The sequence below is a fragment of the Lathyrus oleraceus genome, chromosome 5 (genome assembly GCF_024323335.1).
Source record: "Lathyrus oleraceus cultivar Zhongwan6 chromosome 5, CAAS_Psat_ZW6_1.0, whole genome shotgun sequence".
NCBI classification, from domain to species: Eukaryota; Viridiplantae; Streptophyta; class Magnoliopsida; order Fabales; family Fabaceae; genus Lathyrus; species Lathyrus oleraceus.
In genome coordinates this window covers 161735054-161762465 of record NC_066583.1, presented here as the reverse complement: position 1 = coordinate 161762465, position 27412 = coordinate 161735054, and positions in this window count along the sequence as shown.

Below are 27412 nucleotides of genomic sequence, written 5' to 3'. Positions count from 1 at the left end.
TCAATAAGACCCAAGTAAGACAATGATTCAATACGTGAACACATTCATATACCTTCCATTTCTCTCATGTTACAACAATCTAAACTCTTTTTTTTTTTATCATTATTGAATACAAACTCACACACACCTACTGCATGCAAAAGACCAATGCAAACTTATGGTGTTTGGAACATGAACAAACTTGCATCCATAATCATCAAACTTCCAAGCACAAGCTCAAACACACTTCAAATGATATCAGTTTTCAATCAGAAATAAAAACTCAGTTTGCCCTAAACAACATTAATCAACATAATGCACAAAATGTAAAACTAAGTTTAGAAAATGCCCTAATCAAACACATGAAGAAAGTGAACGGTAACGATGGAGAAGAGAAATACCTTCAAGGTGATGGTAACGATGGAGAAGAAAGTGAACAGTGACGGTGGACGCAGATAACTCAGTGAACGTGAACGCAGCAGCAGAAAAAGGCGACGGCGACAATGACGGTGAGGGAGGGAGAACGAACGGAGGACGAGAGTAATCGTAGTAGAGAGTAATCGCAGTAGAGAGAAAACCCAGTTACGTAAACGAAATAGCTTATAGAGAGGGAAAATAAAGAGACATGCAGTATATGTTATAATTTTAATGTTTACTAAAGGGGACCTTAGAGGGCGCTTCTGAAAGCTCTCTCTAAGGCTTTCCAAAAGCGCCTTCTAAACTGGAAATGTACATGGACTTAGAGAGCGCTTTTTTAAAAGCGCCCTCTAAGGGTAACCTTAGAGGGCGCTTTCACTAAAGCACCCTCTATTGTTGTCCCTCCATTTCCTCATTATTTTTTTTTTGGCTTCACTTTAGAGGGCGCTTTGTTACAAAAGCGCCCTCTAAAGGGGGCCTAAGAGGGCGCTTCTAAAAGCTCTCTCTAAGGCTTTCCAAAAGCGCCTTATAAACTGGAAATGTACATGGACATAGAGAGCGCTTTTTAAAAAGCGCCCTCTAAGGTTACCCTTAGAGGGCGCTTTCAATAAAGCGTCCTCTATTGGTGTCCCTCCATTTCCTCATTATTTTTTCGCTTCACTTTAGAGTGCGCTTTGTTACAAAAGCGCCCTCTAAAGTGCGCTGTCTATTCCAATAGTATGCTCCTTATTTTTTCTCTTCACTTTAGAGTGCGCTTTTGTAATAAAGCGCCCTCTAAGGGGCGCTGTCTATTCCAGTTTTTGGCGTAGTGAATAGTCTTCAAGGAACTGATAGGCCATTCATTAATTTGAATGGAGTGATGAATCATGCTATGGGCAACAAATTTCACTAGATAAAGTTTACTTGCCATTGATAAAAGGGAAGCCTTCCAATTGGAAGATTAAGTTTGATCTTGTCTACAATGAATTGGAAGTATTTAGCTTTAGTTTTGCCCCTAAAAATTGGAACACCAAGGTAGATATAAGGTGGATGAGCCATGTTGAATCTAAGGAACCCTCACTCAGTGGTTAGTTTGTAACACTAATGCCAGACCATAATGACCAATTTTCTTTATCCACATCACCACTCTAAAGGAAATTTATAATCTAACTCTCAATAGTCTTCAAGGAACTGACAGGCCATTCATTAATTTGAATGGAGTGATGAATCATGCTATGGGCAACAAATTTCACTAGATAAAGTTTACTTGCCATTGATAAAAGGGAAGCCTTCCAATTGGAAGATTAAGTTTGATCTTGTCTACAATGAATTGGAAGTATTTAGCTTTAGTTTTGCCCCTAAAAATTGGAACACCAAGGTAGATATAAGGTGGATGAGCCATGTTGAATCTAAGGAACCCTCACTCAGTGGTTAGTTTGTAACACTAATGCCAGGCCATAATGACCAATTTTCTTTATCCACATCACCACTCTAAAGGAAATTTATAATCTAACTCTCAATAGTCTTCAAGGAACTGACAGGCCATTCATTAATTTGAATGGAGTGATGAATCATGCTATGGGCAACAAATTTCACTAGATAAAGTTTACTTGCCATTGATAAAAGGGAAGCCTTCCAATTGGAAGATTAAGTTTGATCTTGTCTACAATGAATTGGAAGTATTTAGCTTTAGTTTTGCCCCTAAAAATTGGAACACCAAGGTAGATATAAGTTGGATGAGCCATGTTGAATCTAAGGATCTCAGTCAGAAATTTGTGCATGTCTTGGCTCATAGCTCCAACAAACATGATTGATTTAGAAGTGTTGCAAACTTGGCTTAAACACTCAGCATGTCTTTTGAGAATATTATTAATGGACTTGATTGATATACAATTTGAAGGTTCAGGAAACACAAGAAGGAGGGGATTGAAATGGATTTTAAATATGATAGTTTTTGTTCATCCCCAAAACAATAACAACAATGATAAAAACAACAAAATATTTTTATTTTGGTTCATTGTTAATGAGTTTAGTCCAGTCTATTCGTCAGAGTGGTTTTTCCTTTTCAACAAGATTTAATCCAATAATCAAACTGATAACAATCTCAGAGACTATCCGTTAATGGCTTTTTAAATATTCTGACTATAATTGATCCCTTAAGTACAACTATTAAATACAAGATTTATGTTTACAAAATTGCTTCTAAATAAGCAGATACATAAGTGATAATCATACTTTACACTTAAGAATATTTGAAATAAAGTGATAAGTGTTTTTCTCTATTTTCTCTTTCTTGAAGTTGATTTTCTCTTTATTGAAATTATTTTAGCTTAGAGTTTTTTCAAGTTCTTCAAAAAGCTTGTTCAAGAGTTCTTCTTTCACAATTACGTTGTCCTCTTTATATAGGTAAAGAATAAGACCATTGGAGGATAGAATTAGAAATTCCTTCACATTCACAACTGTAATAGTTGGTATAAGGTTCAGCCGTAAATCGTGGGTAGTGGAGAGAAAATCTTGTATAGCCATTTGTAGTACATTCTTTTTAATTTCGCAGCTTAACTTGTATTGTACACTTAGAATATTCATTCTTTCTTTTTCACTAAATATTGACTTCGTATATGAGAGATTTGAAGTATGTTCAGAGTTCAAAGCCTTGAGAGTAGACTTCAGAGTCTAGTAAAAATGAGACTTGAATGTATCAGAGACCATCACTACGCCAAATAAGGGAAAAGAGGGCGCTTTTTTTGGCCTATAACAGCGCTTTAAAGCGCCCTCTAATCTGGCGCTGGAATAGGTAAAGACAGCGCTTTTTTTCCTGGTGAAAGCGCTCTCTAAAGTGGCTCTTTAAGCCCTTTAAGGGCCACTTTAGAGGGCGCTTTTTAGAGGGCGCTTTTTAAAGAAAGCGCCCTCTAAAGTGGAAACTTTTAAGGGTTTAGAGGGCGCTTTTACTGGAAAGCGCCCTCTAAAGTGGAAACTTTTAAGGGTTTAGAGGGCGCTTTTATTGGAAAGCGCCCTCTAAAGTGGAAATTTAAAGGGTTTAGAGGGCGCTTATTTTGGAAAGCGCCCTCTAAAGTGGGTGGTTATTTAAATTTTTTTTTAAAAAAGCGCTATATTTTTTTATTATTTAATTTAGACAACCTGTATATTGAAGCAGTACACCCAAAACTGTATAATTTGAAGCCCTTTTTCACACATTGCATTCAACAAACCTTATATACAACAATCCATACATATACAACAATCGACTGATATATAATCATTTAACTTCTAAAGATTCTAAATATACAACCAATTCATAACTTAAAAAGAAATAAAACTTAGTAGCAAAAGCATCTCTGAGATGTATGTTTTTTTTGCTAGCCGCAATCTTCTTAGCAACAACCTCTTTTTGTTCAATATCAATAGCATGAACCTAAAATATCATAAAATTAGTTAGGTGAAGTATAAGATCAAGAATTAACATTTTCTATGCATAAATATCATATAATTGTGTTTATACCTTTTTTTTTGATGCAACTGACTCGATTTGCTGCGTAATCCCCTTATATTTTTGGTCCCTTATCTTTTGAAGATAGAATTGATATTTGTTTAGATGGACATGTTCCATTGTCGTAGAGGGATACTTTTAAATATCCAGCATCATCATCTACGCGAATGAGGCTTGACGACAATGGAACATCTCCATCTAAACAAATATCAATTGATACTTTCAAGTATCCCTTGCCCCTTGCACGAATGATTGACTTCATAATAGCCATTTTACCTGTAATAAAGAAAACAATTAAAATCAGATGACAAATATAAAAACAATTAAAATCATAAAAGCCATTTTACCTGTAATAAAGAAAACAATTAAAATCATTTGACCTGTACCTTTTTCACTAAGTTCTCTTTCTTTTCTTGGTTGGAATATGTTCTACATGTCTCTTAACAACACGGACGGTTGGATTGATCCAAATACCCTCATTATGATCATTTTTAATATATGAATCATTTGATATAATATTCTCATCTTGATCATTTCTGGTAAACGATTCAATCTCAACATAAATATCACATTGATCTCCAGTGTTTTCATCAATTACTTTGTTGGAAAAAAGAACTATAGACCATTTCGTACTTTTCGGATCATTGACATAGAACACTTGTCTAGCTTGAGAGGCTAGAATAAAAGACTCATCTTTGTATCCCACCCTATTAAGATCCACTTGCAAAAATCCTGACTTATCCATTCGAATGCCGTTATTATTTTCAACCCACTTGCAACCAAATATAGGAATCTGAAACTTCTCATAATCAAACACCCAAATGCGCTCGATAACACCAAAATACGACAGATTTGCAAATTTGGGGTTTAAGTCCTTCACACTTGATATGTGCATTGCTTCAGCTACCACGGTGACACCACTATTCTGCATAGTACTTTTATCATCTTGTTCTTTGGTATAAAATGTGTATCCATTAATCGCGTATGCGCTATAAGAAAAACATGGAAACTTGGACCATATGCTAAGCATCTCAACCTTTCTGTTATTGAAGCGGGATTTGAATAATACTTTGAATAAATATGATCCTTAAACCAAGGTATAAAACATCGATTGTGCTCTCGTACTATCCAATTTTCATTTCTATTGGGATTTAAACCTCGGAGAACATCCTTGTAAATTTCAACATACGGCTCAACCTCATTCTCATTGTGCAGAACATACAAATGCACTTGATCCCGTTCGACCCTTGATACTGCCACGATTTTATTTCCAATTAGATTTTTTCCTTCTTTCTTTTCGACAAGCTGAGACTTGGGGAGTCCGATTGACTGAACATTAGACAAATATTCAGTACAAAACTCAATCGCTTCTTCAACAATGTATCTTTCAACCATACAACCTTCTGGTCGACTTCGGTTCTTCACGTACCCTTTTAATATTTTCATATAACGTTCAACAGGGTACATCCATCTCATATAAGTTGGTCCACACAATTGTGTCTCTTTCACAAGATGAACAACTAGATGTACCATTATGTCAAAAAATGATGGAGGAAAAAACATTTCAAGCTCACACAAAGTAATAACGATTTCTTTTTGCAACATTGGTAAGATCGCAGGATCGATCACCTTACTGCAAATTGACTTGAAGAAAGAACACAACTTAGTTATAGAGCTTCTTACTTTTTCTGGAAGAATAGAACGTATACCTATTGGGAGAAAATGTTCCATTATAACATGGAAATCATGGGTCATTAAACTCTTTAACTTGAGGTCTTTCATAGACAAAAGTCTTCTAATATCTGAAGAGTACCCTTCTGGAACTTTAACTTCACTTAGAAACTTACACAATGTTTTTTTCTCCTTTCTAGATAGAGTATAAGCAGCAGGCGGTAGATATGTTCGTTTTCCTTTCTTCAAGGGTCCTAATTCAGTTCTTATTCCCATTGCTATCAAGTCCTTTCTTACCTTAAGGTCATCCTTAGACTTTCCTTGTATATTGAGTAACGTGCCAATAACACTTTTAAATACATTTTTTTCAATATGCATAACATCAAGAAAATGTCTCACATACAAGGACTTCCAATACGGCAATTCAAAAAAACTGACCTCTTCTTCCACCCACTTTTGACAAGTGTGTGGGCAAAAGGCTTGCCAAACTGAGTATCCAAATCTTTCACCTTTTCAAAAATTTGATCACCCGTCAATATAGGTGGAGCTCTGCCTTGTTCTGTCTCTCCATTGAACGCCTTTCTCCATCCACGGTAGTGATGATTTAAATTTAAGAATCTCCGATGACCGAGAAAGACATTCTTCTGACCAAACTCCAAGCGCTTCCAATCTGTTTTATCTTCACAAATAGGACACGCACATTGACCTTTTATGCTATACCCTGATAGATTTCCGTATGCTGGAAAATCATTAATTGTGCCAAACAACATCGCCCTCAAGTTGAAACTTTCTTTCCTATATCCATCATAAACCTCCACACCGGTCTCCCACAAAATCTTTAAATCTTCGATTAAGGGCTTCAAGTACACGTCTATGCCATTCCCTGGTTGTTTAGGTCCAGAAATCAACATAGACAACATCATGTACTTACGCTTCATACATAGCCATGGAGGTAGGTTATAAATCATAATAATCACAGGCCATGTACTGTGTGAGATACTCTGGATACCGTGTGGGTTCATTCCATCAGTAGATAATGCCAAGCGAAGGTTTCTTGATTCTTCTCCAAATTCAGGATAATCATTATCAATTTTCAACCACTGTGGTGAATCTGCCGGATGTCGATACTTTCCATCTATAATTCTTTCATCTGCATGCCAGGTCAAGTGTCTTGAATCGGTTTCACTACGAAACATGCGTCTAAATCTCGGAATAACAGGAAAATACCACAAGACTTTTGCTGGAGACAACTTGTTCTTATATCGCGAGACACCGCATTTAGGACACTCATTTAACGATGCATACTCATTTCGAAACAAAACGCAATCGTTTGGACATGCATGTATCTTATCATAGCTCATGCCAATAGAGCACAACATCTTTTTGGTCTCATATGTTCGATTGGGAAGAACATTATCCTCAGGAAGCATATCTTTCAAAAGGGCTAATAACTCTGTGAAACTTTTATCCGACCATCCATTGCCCGCCTTTAAGTTGTACAACTTTAATACCGCAGACAATCTTGTGAATTTAGTGCAACCATCATACAAAGGTTTCTCTGCATCACTTACCAACCTCTCAAACATTTCGGGACAATCCTTAAGATCTCCTTCAAGTGCTTCTGCAATCTCTTCAACTCGATCACAATCGTATGTATCTGCGCCACTATAGTTTGAGGCATAGGTCGTACTATCCCCCGGTCCAACATTCTCGTTACTTTTCTCACCATGCAAATTCCAACATGTATAACTTCGATCAATTCCATGCCTCATTAGATGTGATGTCAATTGAACTGCGTCAACCTGTTTCCCATAACAACAACCCAAGCAAGGACATATCATTCTACTGGGGTCTTCGGCGTGTGCAACGACAAACTTAACGAATTTTGATACCCCATTCTCGTACTCTTTCGACAATCGATTGGAAGACATCCATGTATTATCCATTACTAATTAGAATAAACAAAAAACAATTTCAGAAGAGAAACCAAAAATGGGATGAGACAAAACAATTTCGCTTTATTGAGTTAGTCTCTGTGCAGGGCATTCATGTCTCCATTTACTCTATCAAATAACATCCATACCTAAACTTCTTAAGTTACTAGCTACGCTATGTATGCTAGAATAAATACACTCATAAGCTGCATAGTGTACCTTTGATTGGTAGAAGGTGTTTTAGATATTGCTGCCTGAATAGTCAAAAATTTGAAACTATTTTAGGGTTTTACAAAATGTTGTTAAACTACAATCTAAGCCGCGAAATCAAAGGTTTCTAATGTCTCTATAATGCAACCATAACCGAACCCTAACAACAGTCTTTGAATGTGATTCATAGCGATATCAAATTCAGCAATTTAAAAACCAACCGTCAATTGCCTAATAAACCCAAACTATTTAAATGGCTATGAATATTGAAACTTTACAGGTCGAAACAAACGTAGCATAGACAACAATAACATAAAACTAAAATGGGGCAAAGCTAAAACAAAGCAATAGTGCAAGTAATAATGTATGCTAGAATAAATACACTCATAAGCTGCATCGTGTACCTTTGATTGGTAGAAGGAGGAAACGTCGTAGATCTAACAGAGGTGGAAGGAGAACGCCTTAGAAGTAGCGAAAATCGTAGCACTGAGAACCCTAACGTGAAAAAGAACGAAAAATAACAGAGAGTGAAATAACAAAACGCGCAATATGTTATAATTTTAATGTTTACTAAAGGGGACCTTAGAGGGCGCTTGTGGAAAAAAAGCGCCCTCTAAAGGGGGCCTAAGAGGGCGCTTATGAAAGCGCTCTCTAAGGCTTTCCAGAAGCGCTTTATAAACTGGAAATGCACATGGACTTATAACAACGCTTTTCTAAAAGCGCCATCTAAGGGTAACCTTAGAGGGCGCTTTCTAAAAAAGCGCCATGTATTGTTGTCCCTCTATCTCCTCCTTATTTTTTCGCTTCACCTTAGAGGGCGCTTTATTACAAAAGCGCCCTCTAAAGTGCGCTGTCTATTGCTCCTTGTTTTTTCGCTTCACTTTAGAGAGCGCTTTTGTAATAAAGCGCCCTCTAAGGTGCGCTGTCTATTCCAGTTTTTGGCGTAGTGCATCTGGGTTGTTTAGTTCATAAGTGTTGACTGGTGTATCCAGAGTTGACTTTAAGTTCAAATTTTCTTCATATTATCACTTATTAGAGTATGTTGATGTCCAAAGTCCATAGTCTCTCTTATCTAGAGTCCATAGTCTCTTTATCCAGAGTCTCTCTTAGTCCAGGGTCTAGTTTGATCAGCTTTTGTTAAACATCTTGCTTGTTCAGAATTTGCTCTGTTGAGGATCTGGCTTGTTTAGACTTAGCTTTGTATGACTTCTGACTTGTTCAGATTCTGCTTTACTCAGTTTCTAGCTTGTTCGGAGTCTGATTGATTTAGAAGTGTTGCAAACTTGGCTTAAACACTCAGCATGTCTTTTGAGAATATTATTAATGGACTTGATTGATATACAATTTGAAGGTTCAGGAAACACAAGAAGGAGGGGATTGAAATGGATTTTAAATATGATAGTTTTTGTTCATCCCCAAAACAATAACAACAATGATAAAAGGAACAAAATATTTTTATTTTGGTTCATTGTTAATGAGTTTAGTCCAGTCTATTCGTCAGAGTGGTTTTTCCTTTTCAACAAGATTTAATCCAATAATCAAACTGATAACAATCTCAGAGACTATCCGTTAATGGCTTCTTAAATATTCTGACTATAATTGATCCCTTAAGTACAACTATTAAATACAAGATTTATGTTTACAAAGTTGCTTCTAAATAAGCAGATACATAAGTGATAATCATACTTTACACTTAAGAATATTTGAAATAAAGTGATAAGTGTTTTTCTCTATTTTCTCTTTCTTGAAGTTGATTTTCTCTTTATTAAAATTATTTTAGCTTAGAGTTTTTTCAAGTTCTTCAAAAAGCTTGTTCAAAAGTTCTTCTTTCACAATTACGTTGTCCTCTTTATATAGGTAAAGAATAAGACCATTGGAGGATAGAATTAGAAATTCCTTCACATTCACAACTGTAATAGTTGGTATGAGGTTCAGCCGTAAATCGTGGGTAGTGGAGAGAAAATCTTGTATAGCCATTTGCAGTACATTCTTTTTAATTTCGCAGCTTAACTTGTATTGTACACTTAGAATATTCATTCTTTCTTTTTCACTAAAATATTGACTTCGTATATGAGAGATTTGAAGTATGTTCAGAGTTCAAAGCCTTGAGAGTAGACTTCAGAGTCTAGTAAAAATGAGACTTGAATGTATCAGAGACCATCACTACGCCAAATAAGGGAAAAGAGGGCGCTTTTTTTGGCCTATAACAGCGCTTTAAAGCGCCCTCTAATCTGGCGCTGGCATAGGTAAAGACAACGCTTTTTTTCCTGGTGAAAGCGCTCTCTAAAGTGGCTCTTTAAGCCCTTTAAGGACCACTTTAGAGGGCGCTTTTTAAAGAAAGCGCCCTCTAAAGTGGAAACTTTTAAGGGTTTAGAGGGCGCTTTTACTGGAAAGCGCCCTCTAAAGTGGAAACTTTTAAGGGTTTAGAGGGCGCTTTTACTGGAAAGCGCCCTCTAAAGTTGAAATTTAAAGGGTTTAGAGGGCGCTTATTTTGGAAAGCGCCCTCTAAAGTGGGTGGTTATTTAAATTTTTTTTTTAAAAAGCGCTATATTTTTTTATTTATTTAATTTAGACAACCTGTATATTGAAGCAGTCACCCAAAACTGTATAATTTGAAGCCCTTTTTCACACATTGCATTCAACAAACCTTATATACAACAATCCATACATATACAACAATCGACTGATATATAATCATTTAACTTCTAAAGATTCTAAATATACAACCAATTCATAACTTAAAAAGAAATAAAACTTAGTAGCAAAAGCATCTCTGAGATGTATGTTTTTTTTGCTAGCCGCAGTCTTCTTAGCAACAACCTCTTTTTGTTCAATATCAATAGAATGAACCTAAAATATCATAAAATTAGTTAGGTGAAGTATAAGATCAAGAATTAACATTTTCTATGCATAAATATCATATAATTGTGTTTATACCTTTTTTTTTTATGCAACTGACTCGATTTGCTGCGTAATCCCCTTATATTTTTGGTCCCTTATCTTTTGAAGATAGAATTGATATTTGTTTAGATGGACATGTTCCATTGTCGTAGAGGGATACTTTCAAATATCCAGCATCATCATCTACGCGAATGAGGCTTGACGACAATGGAACATCTCCATCTAAACAAATATCAATTGATACTTTCAAGTATCCCTTGCCCCTTGCACGAATGATTGACTTCATAATAGCCATTTTACCTGTAATAAAGAAAACAATTAAAATCAGATGACAAATATAAAAACAATTAAAATCATAAAAGCCATTTTACCTGTAATAAAGAAAACAATTAAAATCATTTGACCTGTACCTTTTTCACTAAGTTCTCTTTCTTTTCTTGGTTGGAATATGTTCTACATGTCTCTTAACAACACGGACGGTTGGATTGATCCAAATACCCTCATTATGATCATTTTTAATATATGAATCATTTGATATAATATTCTCATCTTGATCATTTCTGGTAAACGATTCAATCTCAACATAAATATCACATTGATCTCCAGTGTTTTCATCAATTACTTTGTTGGAAAAAAGAACTATAGACCATTTCGTACTTTTCGGATCATTGACATAGAACACTTGTCTAGCTTGAGAGGCTAGAATAAAAGACTCATCTTTGTATCCCACCCTATTAAGATCCACTTGCAAAAATCCTGACTTATCCATTCGAATGCCGTTATTATTTTCAACCCACTTGCAACCAAATATAGGAATCTGAAACTTCTCATAATCAAACACCCAAATGCGCTCGATAACACCAAAATACGACAGATTTGCAAATTTGGGGTTTAAGTCCTTCACACTTGATATGTGCATTGCTTCAGCTACCACGGTGACACCACTATTCTGCATAGTACTTTTATCATCTTGTTCTTTGGTATAAAATGTGTATCCATTAATCGCGTATGCGCTATAAGAAAAACATGGAAACTTGGACCATATGCTAAGCATCTCAACCTTTCTGTTATTGAAGCGGGATTTGAATAATACTTTGAATAAATATGATCCTTAAACCAAGGTATAAAACATCGATTGTGCTCTCGTACTATCCAATTTTCATTTCTATTGGGATTTAAACCTCGGAGAACATCCTTGTAAATTTCAACATACGGCTCAACCTCATTCTCATTGTGCAGAACATACAAATGCACTTGATCCCGTTCGACCCTTGATACTGCCACGATTTTATTTCCAATTAGATTTTTTCCTTCTTTCTTTTCGACAAGCTGAGACTTGGGGAGTCCGATTGACTGAACATTAGACAAATATTCAGTACAAAACTCAATCGCTTCTTCAACAATGTATCTTTCAACCATACAACCTTCTGGTCGACTTCGGTTCTTCACGTACCCTTTTAATATTTTCATATAACGTTCAACAGGGTACATCCATCTCATATAAGTTGGTCCACACAATTGTGTCTCTTTCACAAGATGAACAACTAGATGTACCATTATGTCAAAAAATGATGGAGGAAAAAACATTTCAAGCTCACACAAAGTAATAACGATTTCTTTTTGCAACATTGGTAAGATCGCAGGATCGATCACCTTACTGCAAATTGACTTGAAGAAAGAACACAACTTAGTTATAGAGCTTCTTACTTTTTCTGGAAGAATAGAACGTATACCTATTGGGAGAAAATGTTCCATTATAACATGGAAATCATGGGTCATTAAACTCTTTAACTTGAGGTCTTTCATAGACAAAAGTCTTCTAATATCTGAAGAGTACCCTTCTGGAACTTTAACTTCACTTAGAAACTTACACAATGTTTTTTTCTCCTTTCTAGATAGAGTATAAGCAGCAGGCGGTAGATATGTTCGTTTTCCTTTCTTCAAGGGTCCTAATTCAGTTCTTATTCCCATTGCTATCAAGTCCTTTCTTACCTTAAGGTCATCCTTAGACTTTCCTTGTATATTGAGTAACGTGCCAATAACACTTTTAAATACATTTTTTTCAATATGCATAACATCAAGAAAATGTCTCACATACAAGGACTTCCAATACGGCAATTCAAAAAAAACTGACCTCTTCTTCCACCCACTTTTGACAAGTGTGTGGGCAAAAGGCTTGCCAAACTGAGTATCCAAATCTTTCACCTTTTCAAAAATTTGATCACCCGTCAATATAGGTGGAGCTCTGCCTTGTTCTGTCTCTCCATTGAACGCCTTTCTCCATCCACGGTAGTGATGATTTGAATTTAAGAATCTCCGATGACCGAGAAAGACATTCTTCTGACCAAACTCCAAGCGCTTCCAATCTGTTTTATCTTCACAAATAGGACACGCACATTGACCTTTTATGCTATACCCTGATAGATTTCCGTATGCTGGAAAATCATTAATTGTGCCAAACAACATCGCCCTCAAGTTGAAACTTTCTTTCCTATATCCATCATAAACCTCCACACCGGTCTCCCACAAAATCTTTAAATCTTCGATTAAGGGCTTCAAGTACACGTCTATGCCATTCCCTGGTTGTTTAGGTCCAGAAATCAACATAGACAACATCATGTACTTACGCTTCATACATAGCCATGGAGGTAGGTTATAAATCATAATAATCACAGGCCATGTACTGTGTGAGATACTCTGGATACCGTGTGGGTTCATTCCATCAGTAGATAATGCCAAGCGAAGGTTTCTTGATTCTTCTCCAAATTCAGGATAATCATTATCAATTTTCAACCACTGTGGTGAATCTGCCGGATGTCGATACTTTCCATCTATAATTCTTTCATCTGCATGCCAGGTCAAGTGTCTTGAATCGGTTTCACTACGAAACATGCGTCTAAATCTCGGAATAACAGGAAAATACCACAAGACTTTTGCTGGAGACAACTTGTTCTTATATCGCGAGACACCGCATTTAGGACACTCATTTAACGATGCATACTCATTTCGAAACAAAACGCAATCGTTTGGACATGCATGTATCTTATCATAGCTCATGCCAATAGAGCACAACATCTTTTTGGTCTCATATGTTCGATTGGGAAGAACATTATCCTCAGGAAGCATATCTTTCAAAAGGGCTAATAACTCTGTGAAACTTTTATCCGACCATCCATTGCCCGCCTTTAAGTTGTACAACTTTAATACCGCAGACAATCTTGTGAATTTAGTGCAACCATCATACAAAGGTTTCTCTGCATCACTTACCAACCTCTCAAACATTTCGGGACAATCCTTAAGATCTCCTTCAAGTGCTTCTGCAATCTCTTCAACTCGATCACAATCGTATGTATCTGCGCCACTATAGTTTGAGGCATAGGTCGTACTATCCCCCGGTTCAACATTCTCGTTACTTTTCTCACCATGCAAATTCCAACATGTATAACTTCGATCAATTCCATGCCTCATTAGATGCGATGTCAATTGAACTGCGTCAACCTGTTTCCCATAACAACAACCCAAGCAAAGACATATCATTCTACTGGCATCTTCGGCGTGCGCAACGACAAACTTAACGAATTTTGATACCCCATTCTCGTACTCTCTCGACAATCGATTGGAAGACATCCATGTATTATCCATTACTAATTAGAATAAACAAAAAACAATTTCAGAAGAGAAACCAAAAATGGGATGAGACAAAACAATTTCGCTTTATTGAGTTAGTCTCTGTGCAGAGCATTCATGTCTCCATTTACTCTATCAAATAACATCCATACCTAAACTTCTTAAGTTACTAGCTACGCTATGTATGCTAGAATAAATACACTCATAAGCTGCATAGTGTACCTTTTATTGGTAGAAGGTGTTTTAGATATTGCTGCCTGAATAGTCAAAAATTTGAAACTATTTTAGGGTTTTACAAAATGTTGTTAAACTACAATCTAAGCCGCGAAATCAAAGGTTTCTAATGTCTCTATAATGCAACCATAACCGAACCCTAACAACAGTCTTTGAATGTGATTCATAGCGATATCAAATTCAGCAATTTAAAAACCAACCGTCAATTGCCTAATAAACCCAAACTATTTAAATGACTATGAATATTGAAACTTTACAGGTCGAAACAAACGTAGCATAGACAACAATAACATAAAACTAAAATGGGGCAAAGCTAAAACAAAGCAATAGTGCAAGTAATAATGTATGCTAGAATAAATACACTCATAAGCTGCATCGTGTACCTTTGATTGGTAGAAGGAGGAAACGTCGTAGATCTAACAGAAGTGGAAGGAGAACGCCTTAGAAGTAGCGAAAATCGTAGCACTGAGAACCCTAACGTGAAAAAGAACGAAAATAACAGAGAGTGAAATAACAAAACGCGCAGTATGTTATAATTTTAATGTTTACTAAAGGGGACCTTAGAGGGCGCTTGTGGAAAAAAAGCGCCCTCTAAAGGGGGCCTAAGAGGGCGCTTATGAAAGCGCTCTCTAAGGCTTTCCAGAAGCACTTTATAAACTGGAAATGCACATGGACTTATAACAGCGCTTTTCTAAAAGCGCCATCTAAGGGTAACCTTAGAGGGCGCTTTCTAAAAAAGCGCCATGTATTGTTGTCCCTCTATCTCCTCCTTATTTTTTCGCTTCACCTTAGAGGGCGCTTTATTACAAAAGCGCCCTCTAAAGTGCGCTGTCTATTGCTCCTTTTTTTTTCGCTTCACTTTAGAGAGCGCTTTTGTAATAAAGCGCCCTCTAAGGTGCGCTGTCTATTCCAGTTTTTGGCGTAGTGCATCTGGGTTGTTTAGTTCATAAGTGTTGACTGGTGTATCCAGAGTTGACTTTAAGTTCAAATTTTCTTCATATTATCACTTATTAGAGTATGTTGATGTCCAAAGTCCATAGTCTCTCTTATCTAGAGTCCATAGTCTCTTTATCCAGAGTCTCTCTTTGTCCAGAGTCTAGTTTGATCAGCTTTTGTTAAACATCTTGCTTGTTCAAAATTTGCTCTGTTGAGGATCTGGCTTGTTTAGACTTAGCTTTGTATGACTTCTGACTTGTTCAGATTCTGCTTTACTCAGTTTCTAGCTTGTTCGGAGTCTGCTTGATTAAGCTCTTTACTTGTTTAGATTTTACACATTCAACAAATTATTAAAGTACAAAATTATCATTGTACACTTTATTCTCATAAAAACTCAAGGATAGTAGATGTAGAACCAAACTTGTTCCAACAATCTCCTTTTTTTCTTATGATGACAAATATTATAATTTTGATGAACAATTTTGACTTAACAACACAAATAATCAGCTAAAAAACTGAGTTAGGTTTGTAAGCTCCCCCTTAGCTTTTAGACTTCAAAAAAATTTCTTAGCTTAGGCTCACAGAGAGAGGTTTGCAATTTTCCCATGAGATTAAGACTTAGAAATTTTTTAATTTTTAAATTAGCTCTGATAGACATATAATTTATTCAATAACTATAACATGTTTGAGATTTATCTTGGAATAAAAATGAAACAAAATCATTTAATTTCTCCCACTTTTTAATCAATAAAAAAGAATAGATAAAATTGAAGAATAAAATAATTTTAGATTGATAAAGATAGAAGAGTTCAAAAACCAAAAGAAATTAAAACAAATTAAGGTTCTAGTGGTAATCTGTTTAAAATGGTGCACAACAAATCCTCAATATTTGTGATTGGTCTGAACTTGAGCTCTGAACATCTCATCTTGTCGATCTAACCTTGCCATTACCACTTCATTGCCTTGTTTAATCTCATCTAGAGTCGTGATAATGGTAGAGACAGCTGATGACTTAGATGATGATGTTGGCACAAAAGATATCAACGATACAAAAGGCAATGCCACATCATAAGAGGTTCCAATCTCACGTCTAGAAGATGATGAGAAGTTCTCAATATGCATGACTGGCTCAGGTGCAGGTAACCTCATAATCTAAGATCTAGCTTTTGATTCAGCAACAATTTTCTTGACTTATAGAAGAGGAACCATAACTGAAGATAATATATCTTGAAAGTTATTAAGAACCATATCATAAGAGAGTTCTTTGAGGAACTTGGTGTAATGAGCAGTCCAGGTGCCATATTGTTGCCATAATGCATCACTCTCAGCAGAATTGGCACATTCAATGATAACCTGTTTCATAGAGTAAAGACTCGCTACTATCTTTGATTATGCTTTTGTCCATGCTTCATCAAATGAAGATTTGGGTGGAGCATTCTCATAGATGTTAGTTTTGAGAAATTCTTGTTCATAGGTAGGAATGTAAGATAGTGGAAATGTTTCAGCTAACCGACCTAACCCATCTTATGTCTTCTAATCAAGAAAAGGAAAACTCAAAGAAACTCTTTCCAATTGATGTTATACCCTTTTTTCCAATTGAGGTCCAAGGTTCTAATAGCTTGGTGTGCAAATTAACAATTGTTAGGGAAGTGGAACCCTTAGGCTAGATGATTCTTCCATCAAGATTATGTTTGCAAGCTTCCAGACCTAGATGGTATTTTTCTTCATGGATGGAGATTGCTATTCCATTGCCCTTGACACAAGGAACCCGTAGCTAACTCAATGGGATGTTACATACATTATAAACCTCCTCAACAAATGATTTAGTGACTTTGGGTTTATTCCTATTGATGATGTTGTTAATCAGTGGAGTAGTGATTGTTTCAGGAAAAAAAATTTATACATGATGGGAGGAACAAGAAATAAGAAGGATAATAATGTTTGCCAACAATATTTTTTAGAATATTTCTTTTTTCGAGAGCAACTTCATCTTGTATGATTAAAATATTTGATAACAGTCTAACCAATTCCTAAATCCTAGAGAGTGATTTAAATTGATTGAATAATTATTTTATAAATTGTGACTAAAATGAAAAATAAATATATTATTAAGAAGTTGTGTAATTTACCAGACAATGTAAATGATACATGTATATCATGTGTGTAATGATAAAAAATTATAGGTGTGCATGTTCCCCCTACAAAGGCAGGGAGACTCAGAGGCCTTAGTATGTGTAAGACCCCAATTTTGACCCTAAGATCCCTCATGCTATCTCATCATATGCATTGACCTTGGGATCACACCTTGGCATCCTCCATATCCCTCATTCATTGGGTTTGCATTGGGAGAGATCACCAAGCACATTTGATTGTATCATACTTTATTTTTCATTATTTACTAACCAAAATGCAAAAAATATGTCTATGTATAGTTTAACTCTTTTGTAGGTAGTGTGTGTGCTCACCTATGCAACATCAAACCCATATATCTAGGGTTTGAGACCCTCAATGCAAGGAGACAAATATAGAAATGATTCACAATGGCTCTAGACATCATATATGGATCCCCATGGTCTTCACATATCATTTTGATCAAGAATTCATCAAGAGTTTGAAGCTTGTTTGCCTTGGAAGCCCTAACTCATTTGGGTATCTTGTGTGACTTCCTCAACAAGTTTCTTCAACATGTGATCAAATATTTCTAGTGATACCTAATATTACATCATCCTACACATATATGATCCTCCATGAGTCCCAAAAATCAAGAGAATGTCAAGCTAGCAAGATGATTCATGGTGGTTGACCAGAGAAAGTCAACTGGTCAAAACTAGGGGTCCCTAGACCCTATATCCTACAATGTTTGTCTAATGAAAATGATTCCAAGATCAAAATTACTCAAAATGGCATTCCAAACAACTTTCATGTTGAATTCAAGAGCTAGTTTTGCTTGGAAAGTCATTTTTTATGATGAAAGATTATAGGTCATTTTGCTTGAACCCTAGTTAAGAGGTCAACTTCCCAAGATCATAACTTTCTCAATTATTATGATATGAAATCCATTAAAATTCCATTATAAAATTCAAGATGTCTAATTCAACTTCTATGTTTGGAGGAATTTATATTCAACTTTTGCAAATACATGTTCCAAGAGGAAACATTATAGGTCATTTTGGGTCATTACCATTGAACAAGTGATTTTCCCCAACTTCTAAAATACATAACTCCTTTATGCCAAATCCAAATGGGGTAAAAATTTGTGCCCACATTTAATAGGTTTGAAATAGATACAACTTTGATGAAGGAAGTTGTTCCATTTGAAGTCCATAACAATATTTATTCAAGATGGAAGAAGTGAACATATGACTTGGTACTTTGAAAAATTTCAAATATGTTTGATTTTCCAAACTTCCACCTCAAAATTCATCATGATACAAGCTTCCAATGGAAAAATGTTCGATATGAAAGTTGTTCCCCTTGATCTCACCTTTCCAAAAAGTCCAAGATCATCTCATTTGGATCAAAATTGAAGGAGTTGCGCATGGGTGCAATGTGTGCTACCATTTGGAATAATCTCATGATCAAACTCATTCCAACTTTGCATGGCTGAATGCAACACTTTCAGCATGACCTATGTACAATTTTGGACATTTGCAAATGATTGTTTAGGCTTTGTGCATGCCCATGCTAGGTCATGAAGAAACTTTCTATTTTTGAACATTTGAAAGAAAGTGTGTGGAAATCAATTGCATTGGCTATAACTAGGAGTGCATTGTGATCATAACTCCAGCAACACCTTGCCCAAGCTTTTCCAAAGCAATCCAAACCCTCAATTCCATAGAATTTCTGAAGATTTCTCTTGAAATCGAGCTTGAACTTCATCTCCTGTTTGGAAGTTCAAACTCCAGAAATTCACTTTCCTTTTCATCTCAATTGGCTTCTGCAAGCAAGAGGAAGAGAAAGCAAGCAAATCCAGATCAAGATAAAGTGAATTTGAAGCAACTCGAAGGTGATTTTTTAGAAACTTCATCTCTTCGATTCTCTCTCAATTCTTCACCATTCTTTGTGATTTTTCGTTGTCTGAAGTCCTACCAATGTAGGCAACAAATTGAGTTGCTTTGAGGTCAAATCGAAGTAACTCAGTTCATGATCCTCAAATTTCAAATCCTTGTATCTTTCTATATACTTGGAATTGGAGAAAATTGAAGCCAGATTCGAGCTCCTGAGCATTTTTTCTTTGAATCCATGTCCTTGTTTTTTATTTTAGTGATAGTTGATGGTGGACCAGTCCGATGAGGTCCATCGGAGAAGAAGACCGGAGCCCTAGCTCCGGTGGTGTTTTGTCACACCTCTCAACCATCATATTTGTTTAAATTGTTTTAATTTTGGCATTTGGTTTTGATTACCAATGTTGCAACACGCTGACTTTGGAACACCATGGACATGATGCGCGTGGCCATCAGATCTGCCACCTCAATTAATGAGGAAGATCTGATGGCCCTTGTTTTTTTGAATTTCTTTTAATTTTCTGATTTTTCATTTAATCCATTTATTTTTATTAATTCATATTAATTTCAATTTTAATCCAAAAAATATGGACTTTCACCAAAAATCTTTAAATATTTTCCTCTTTCATTTTCTGAATTAAAATTATTCTTTGGATTAATTTTGGTATTTTTCATGAATTAATTGTTTTTGTGCATATTTTTAATTGTTTAAAAATACTTTTGACATTTCAAAAATCATGAATTTTTTTGTCTAAGATCCTTTGACCTTCATTGACCTAGGATAAATCTCTTGGCCATTTATTTGGTGTTTTGAAGAGGTTTTAGGTTTTGGCCAATTTAAAATGAAATTTAATTCATTTTTAATTAGATTTTTAATTGATTAATTGTGTAAAAATTATGTTGAGTTATTGCCTTGGTCTTGTGATGTTTGACTATTTGTTTGGGCCTTGGTCAAGGTTGATTTGACTTTTATTGGATTAAAATAATTAGATTTAGGGGATTGATGAAATGGACATTTCATCTCTCAAAATGAATGGATGATTTTAATTTGATAAAATTCCTCCCATGACCAATTTTTGTTTCTCTTATATCCCATCCCCTTTCATATTCATCCCATTTCTTTCCCATTCCTTTCATTTACCAATGAAGTCTTAATATCCTAAGCCTAATTGATCCATCAATGACTTTGTGTCAGATGAACCAATACAAGTATGAATGAGATAGGTTCATCCCTTTTGATCTTTTCTTTTAGTGTGTGGTATATTTTAGGAGCTTGGTTCATTATACCAAAGCTCTAACATGCATTAACACCTAAATTTTTATTGCCGACCTCAGATAGTTGTGACTTCTACATAAGTCCAATTATGATTACTTAACATATAGCTATATTTTTACCCTAAAGGCATAGCATTCTAGTAAGTGGGATTGTAAGTCTCCCCCCTTTCATGGTATTATGTGGAAACTTGGCATTTTTTACTTCCTATGGAAGATGTCTTGGTTCAAGGATCCATGCTTGTGAATAGAGGGTTAAGTGTCCTCCAAAGAATGACTTAATCAATTAAAAAGCAAAACAAACTAACATCTAATTGACTTTGACTAATACTAACTATTATTAACTTTGCTTTACTTTCAAGTTATTTACTTTATGCAATTTAATTTCAAATCATTTACCATTCATTGCCATTTCCATTTCATTAACTTGTTTATGTTTATGCCATTTTCACTTTGATTATTTGAGCCATATATTGTGATTGTATATATTTGTTTGTGTATCTTGTTTGTGTTTGTGGTCTTAGGACCATAAAATACTTAATAAACAACAAAAATCCCTAAAAAATGTTGTGTGGACTGTTGAGTTTGATCTGAACTTTTGGACCTAGGATTAGACAACATTCCATATGCAAAAGGACTTGGCCAGTGCCAACATTCAGAAACCAAGTTATTGTGATTTGAGCCTTCATCTGATGCAAGTCTTGGGAGTTATTTGAGTTCATCTGTTACATTGTCTTGATGCCAACTGTTATTTTGATCTTGTGTCTAATGTCTTATTTTGGGCTGCTCAAAGAGTATTTCATTTGATACATGAGAAGGAAAAGAATAATGCTAGCAATGGATTTGCTTGATTGGATGTGATCATCTTTATTTGATGCCTTGATCTTCATATTGCTAATTGCTTGTGGATAATTTCTTGATTCAAAGTCCAAAGGGAAAATGAGTTTTCTATATGACATTCTTGTCTATTGGATTGCATCCCATTGGTCAGATTTTTTCAACTCTTAACTTTTAATTTGTGCTTAGGATAACCTCTTCATCTTCTCTCACTTTTTAAATTTCAAAATCTCTCCTCCTTTTCAAAAAAATTCTTTGCTTCTGATTTCAAACTTAGACATGTTTCAAATTAGAAACTTTGGCCTTATGCCAATAAATTTTCAAACTTTTTCTTAAATGAAATTTGTAAATAAATCTAATCATATTGACTTAAAATTTCAAAAGACAAAAATAATTAAACTTATTCAAACTTTTGGGTCCTTTGTGACTCTTTTCACTTAAATTTTGTTAAAAGCAATTCACTCACATTGAAATTGTTACCACGAACTACGAGGTTTTAATCCCTCATTTTTACGTTGGTACGGAGGCACAAGTCCAAAGGACTTGTAAAACACAAAAATATAATCAATGAATTTTTTTCTCACATCCATACTCTATTTTTCTCAATCTTCTTTTATACCAAATACACTTACACACATAAAAAGGGCTCCCTAGGAGTACCTAGGACACTTTGGGTGCTAACACCTTCCCTCTGTGTAACCAACCCCCTTACCTGTAATCTCTAGCCTTTTATTAGTTTTGAGTTGAAAACTTCTTATCTTTGGATTTTCTTTGTACTTTTCCCTTTTCCTTTGGAAACAATAAAAGCGCGGTGGCGAATCTGGTTTTATTGATGTTAAGTTCATTCATACCTTAATGGTCATGAATTTACCGCTATAGAAATTAAATGGAGACTCTGCTGGGGAGTAGTCCTTAGTGGGTTTAGCCTACTTTTTTATCTGTGTATATATTTGTATATTTGATGTTTGTATATTTGTTTGTGTGATATAATTTGCTTTTTATGCTTGGTGATCTCTGAGTGGTGAGATAAATTTAAACCCGAACTTGAGTGCAATTAAGATAGGAGGATGGTACAGTCATGTTCGACTTATGTGTAGTAGTCCTTAACAAGTTGGCTTAAGATCCATCTACTCAGTGGAGATCCTTTTGGAGTTACCGATGTCACACAAGTTATTTGTGGATATGCATTCCTTTCTCTGATTTGGGGTCCGAGAAGTTGAGGACCATAGAATATTTAACCCAACTTGGCCTATTTAGGACGTAGTGAAGAGTATGTTCAGATGTAGACTTGATAACAGTTGTTACGCGATTGTAGCGGGGTATTCGTTACGATTAGAGATATTGACTAAATCCAAGGTAAATCATACAAGTCGAGTCGCCACCGCACTTCTATTTATCCAAAGGAATGGTTAGAAAGCGAACAAAAACCTAAAAGTTTTATGGAATCAAAAACTAGTAAAAGAGAGTCATGGATCTGGGTAAGGGGGTTGGTTATGCAATAGGAAGGTGTTAGGCACCCAAAACATCCTAGGTACTCCTAGGGAGCCCTTTTCATACTTGTGGTAAGGTTGTTGTTTTGTGAAAATTTGTTTGTGCAAACATGATTGAAGAGATGAGAAGAGAATATACAAGTTATTTACATTTTTGTGTTTGGATGGATAAACCCATTGCCTACGTACCATCTTAAAAAAGATTAGGATCAAAACCTCGTAATTCGGGGTAAAAATCTCAAAAACAATGAGTGGGTGAATTGATTGATCCAAAAGCCTTAAGGTCTTTTGTTATCAAAGGGAGAAAACTCAACCTAAAACCACAAATCCACCATGTGAGGATAGCTTCAACATGCTAGTGAGGGGTTAACCCTATAATAAGCATGGAAGACTCATTGTCCATCACTAAGGATATAGGTGAGTATTACATCTACCACAAAGATAACTCAAACCTAATAGCTAAAGGGTATGAAAAAGTTTTGATTAGAAAGTGGCCATTGAAACCACAAAAAGACATTTGAATGGGTTATATTTACCAATTAGAAGTATATACAAAATGGTCAAAGTTGACTTAAAGATTCAATTCAAAATAAGTGTTATGAAAAGAAAGTTTGAAAATCAAAAGCATAAGGCTTAGGTTTCTAATGTTGAAAACAAGTGTTAGATGTTTGCACAAAAGTTTTGGCTTGGGTTAGAGTGGAGAGAAGAAGAAGAAGGGCTAAAGTCCTAAGCATGTAAGAGGTAAGGAATAAGAAACAAAACCACAATAGAGTTCCTCTCTTGAGATCATATTGATGATCCAAGTAGCTCTCATCCTTTGGAATAAGCAATCTCATAAGCATAAACTCAAGCAATCAACAGTCAAATGAACTCTTGGAAAGACTCCTCAATGTATCTTGGATCTCTCTCTCTTAGAGGCTCATGGTAATGGTTCCTCAAGTTTGAATCAAGATGGAGTCCCTAGCCCAAGAACACACACATCAAAAGGTTCTATTTACAAATCAAAGAATGGACAAGAGGGAGTTTAGAATATGGTCCTTTCAATGTTCATCTTCAAGCTTTAAGCATTCTAAAGGCATGAGGCCTAGTTGCTCTTTGACATTTAAGCATTCTAAAGGTATGAGGCCTAGTTGCTCTTCAAACTCCATTAGCTTAGGTAAAGTCCTAAGATCTAAGTCCATTTTGTCCAATTCTTTGCATTTGGTTCACAACAATCAAAATAAAACACAAACACAATAGTATATACACAATTATGTGCTCAAGTGAGCAAAAGGCAAATGGCATTAACATAAACATGTGCTCAAGTGAGCAAAGGGGAAATCAAATGGATAATATGTGCAAGAATAGTAAATTGCATTAAAAATAAAGAGCAAAAAGTAAATGTTAATTGTTAATGGTTAGTGTTAGTAGTTAGTGTGTCATAAGGCAAATTTAGCGCTATGTTAAGCAATCGTAATTGGACTTATGTAGAAGTCACAACTATCTGAGGCCGGTCAATAATAATGTAGGCAACAACATAAGTTAGAAGTCTTGATTAGTGAACCAAGTTCCAACAACTTGCCATGCCAAAAAGAAGAAGAGAATTGATCTTGTATTGGTTTAAGTCTTTTGCATAATTTAGGAAACAACATATCCTTAATGCAAAGCCATTCACTTGATCAATTGATCAAGATGAATTAGATTTGAATCAAGGAAGGTTAAGTCTCCCTAATCAATGCTAACTTATCAACCTTCAACTCATTGATCAAAAAAAAGAAAAAGAAGAAGAAGAAGAAAGAGATGAATAATGGAAAAGGAAAAAAGGAAAGAATAAAGTGCATAAGGTGAAATAAAATGTACCAATCCATGTGTGTTGACCAAATGACATTGAAAGTCAAAGTCAAACAATGAGAAATCAGAAATGAGATGAAGATTGGAGGTCAGACAATAAGCAAAATATTTTTGGCATTTTTAATATTAAAATAAACTTGAATTAAAAATAAAAGAAAGGTCAAACTTCAAAATCACTTCAAATCAACCTTGAAAGGTCCAAGTGAATTATCCTAAGTTTAACAAGGTCAAACAAAGTTTGACAAAAAATTTCAACATTTTTAAAAGTCAGAAACTATTTTTAATCAATTAAAAATGAATAAAAATAACCTAATTGAACTAAAATCTCAAATAAATCTCAAATCAATTAAAAAATTGATGAGAATATTTTTCATAGATTCATCATCATTCAAATAGGTTAGAAAAATATTTTTATATTTTTTGAATATCAAAAACTATTTAAAATGAATTAAAAATAACCAGAAAAGATAAAATTCACAAAAAATATCAAATGACAAAATAAAAAATATTAAAAATCAAAATTAGAAAATAGAAATTATTTGGAGAAAAATGCAATTGGTCCCATATTTTTTGGATTTAAAATGAAGAAGATATGAATTTTGGAAAATAATGGAAATAAAAGAAATTAAAACAGAAATTAGAAAATTCAAAAAAACAGGGAGCGTCTGATGGAACTCATTAATTGACGTGGCAACATCTAATGGTCCAGAAGCGCGTTTCCACGGTAGGCCAAAGTCCACGCGTAACACAATGAATTATTAAAAGTCATAAGAAGCAAAGGCCAGGATTAGATCTGGAAATCAGATCCAAGGGTCCAGATTCAAACTGGAAAGGAGACGGTGACCGGAGCCACCGTCTTCTCCGGTGAGCATGAAGATTCCGGCCAAAATTGCAGGTTTCAAAAGCTTAACCAAAATACACGATCCATACATCATCCCTATACCACTCAAATCCACTCTAGATCTCTATATTGAGACAAATCAGAGATGGAAATTCTGTGGTGTTCATGTGAACTTCATGGATTTTAACAATTAATTACTCAAAACAATTGCCTCTATGAAGAGGAGTTCAGCCAACACAATATCCGAGTAAATAGATCAATAAATGGTGAGTTTCGAAGAGAAAACCAGTTGAAGAACAACCTTGAATTATGGAGATTTGAGCTTGCTTCCTTGCTTCCTTTGGCCAAACAGAAGATCAATGGAGTGTGAGAGAGAGGTTTAGGAACTTTAAAATCTAGAAATTCAACCTGATTTAGTTGAATTACAGATATGAGAAAATGAAGAAAATTGAAAGAGTTCCTTTAGGTGTGGCTTGGTTTTGATTTCTGCAGTACTTCAGGTTGAGTCATGGATGAAATCTGAATGGAGTGAGGTTCTTATTTATAGATGGAAAGGCAAGGTAAGTGTGATCAAAGCCGTGTGCATGGAATTGGATATTCATTGCATGGGCTTGCATGATCATTCAAAAGGCCCAAATTCAATGCCAAATGCAATCTGAAGCATAACTGAGCTGAAATGGTCGTGGAATTGGCAATGCACAAGCTTGTATAATGAGTTTCAACATGTTATGCATAATCATGCCTAAAACGTCTCCTCTTCGAAAATGCCATTTGCCAAATCCAAACATGAGCATGTGAGTAATGGTTGGAAAGGTTTTGATGTAAGTAACAATTGTTAGGTTGGGAAAAAATCCATTTGAAGTGTGGAAATTTGTGAAATTGGAGTTTAAAGTGCAAGGTGCAAAACATGTAAAGGCAAAGTTTCTAAATTTGGCCAATGTTCGAGCCCCTCTGTTTTGATGATTCAAACTTCAAATGAAAAAACCTCCAACATCAAAGTTGTAGATCTTTTCAAGACAATCAAAATGGACTTAAATTTTGCATCATTTGGATTTTTGATGAAAGAGTTATGGGCACTTGAAGTTGGACTTTTTTTCCTTTCAATGCATTTAGTCCAAAGTGACCTATAATGTTTTGCATTATCACATGTATTTCCTTTGAGATTTTGAAATTTTGTTCAACATAACATTTGAATTAGACATCTTAGGCTTTCCAATTCATTTGATCCCACCTCAAAAGCATACAAAATGAATGAGTTATGTCCTTGGGAAGTTGACCCAAAATTAGGGTTTCAGTCAAAATGACCTATAATGTCTTGGAATGGGAGATGACCTTCCAAGCTTCAAATAAATTTTTGATGAACATGAAAATTGTTCATATTGTCCTTAAGAACATTTTTAATTTTGGGATCATCTCCATTTGACCAACACACAAAAAGTTAGGTCTTAGTGCATTTCAAAATAATCAGATGAATTGACTGATCAACTTCTCAAGTCCATGACTCATATCTTGATGAATTGATGATTGAGGATACTCAAATAAGTTCAAATATGCATGAAATGATTAGTTAAAGAACTTCCCTTGATTGTATTTGATCATGGGCTGAGGTTGCTTCAGGAGCAAGGCATTGTGGTACACAGATGAATTAGGGTTTCCTTGGGGAACCAACCTCAAACCCTTTGACTTGCTTTGATCAAAATGATGAATTAAGATGCTAGGGAAGCACATTTGATGGAGGGGAGCTTTGGGAACTATTACCATGC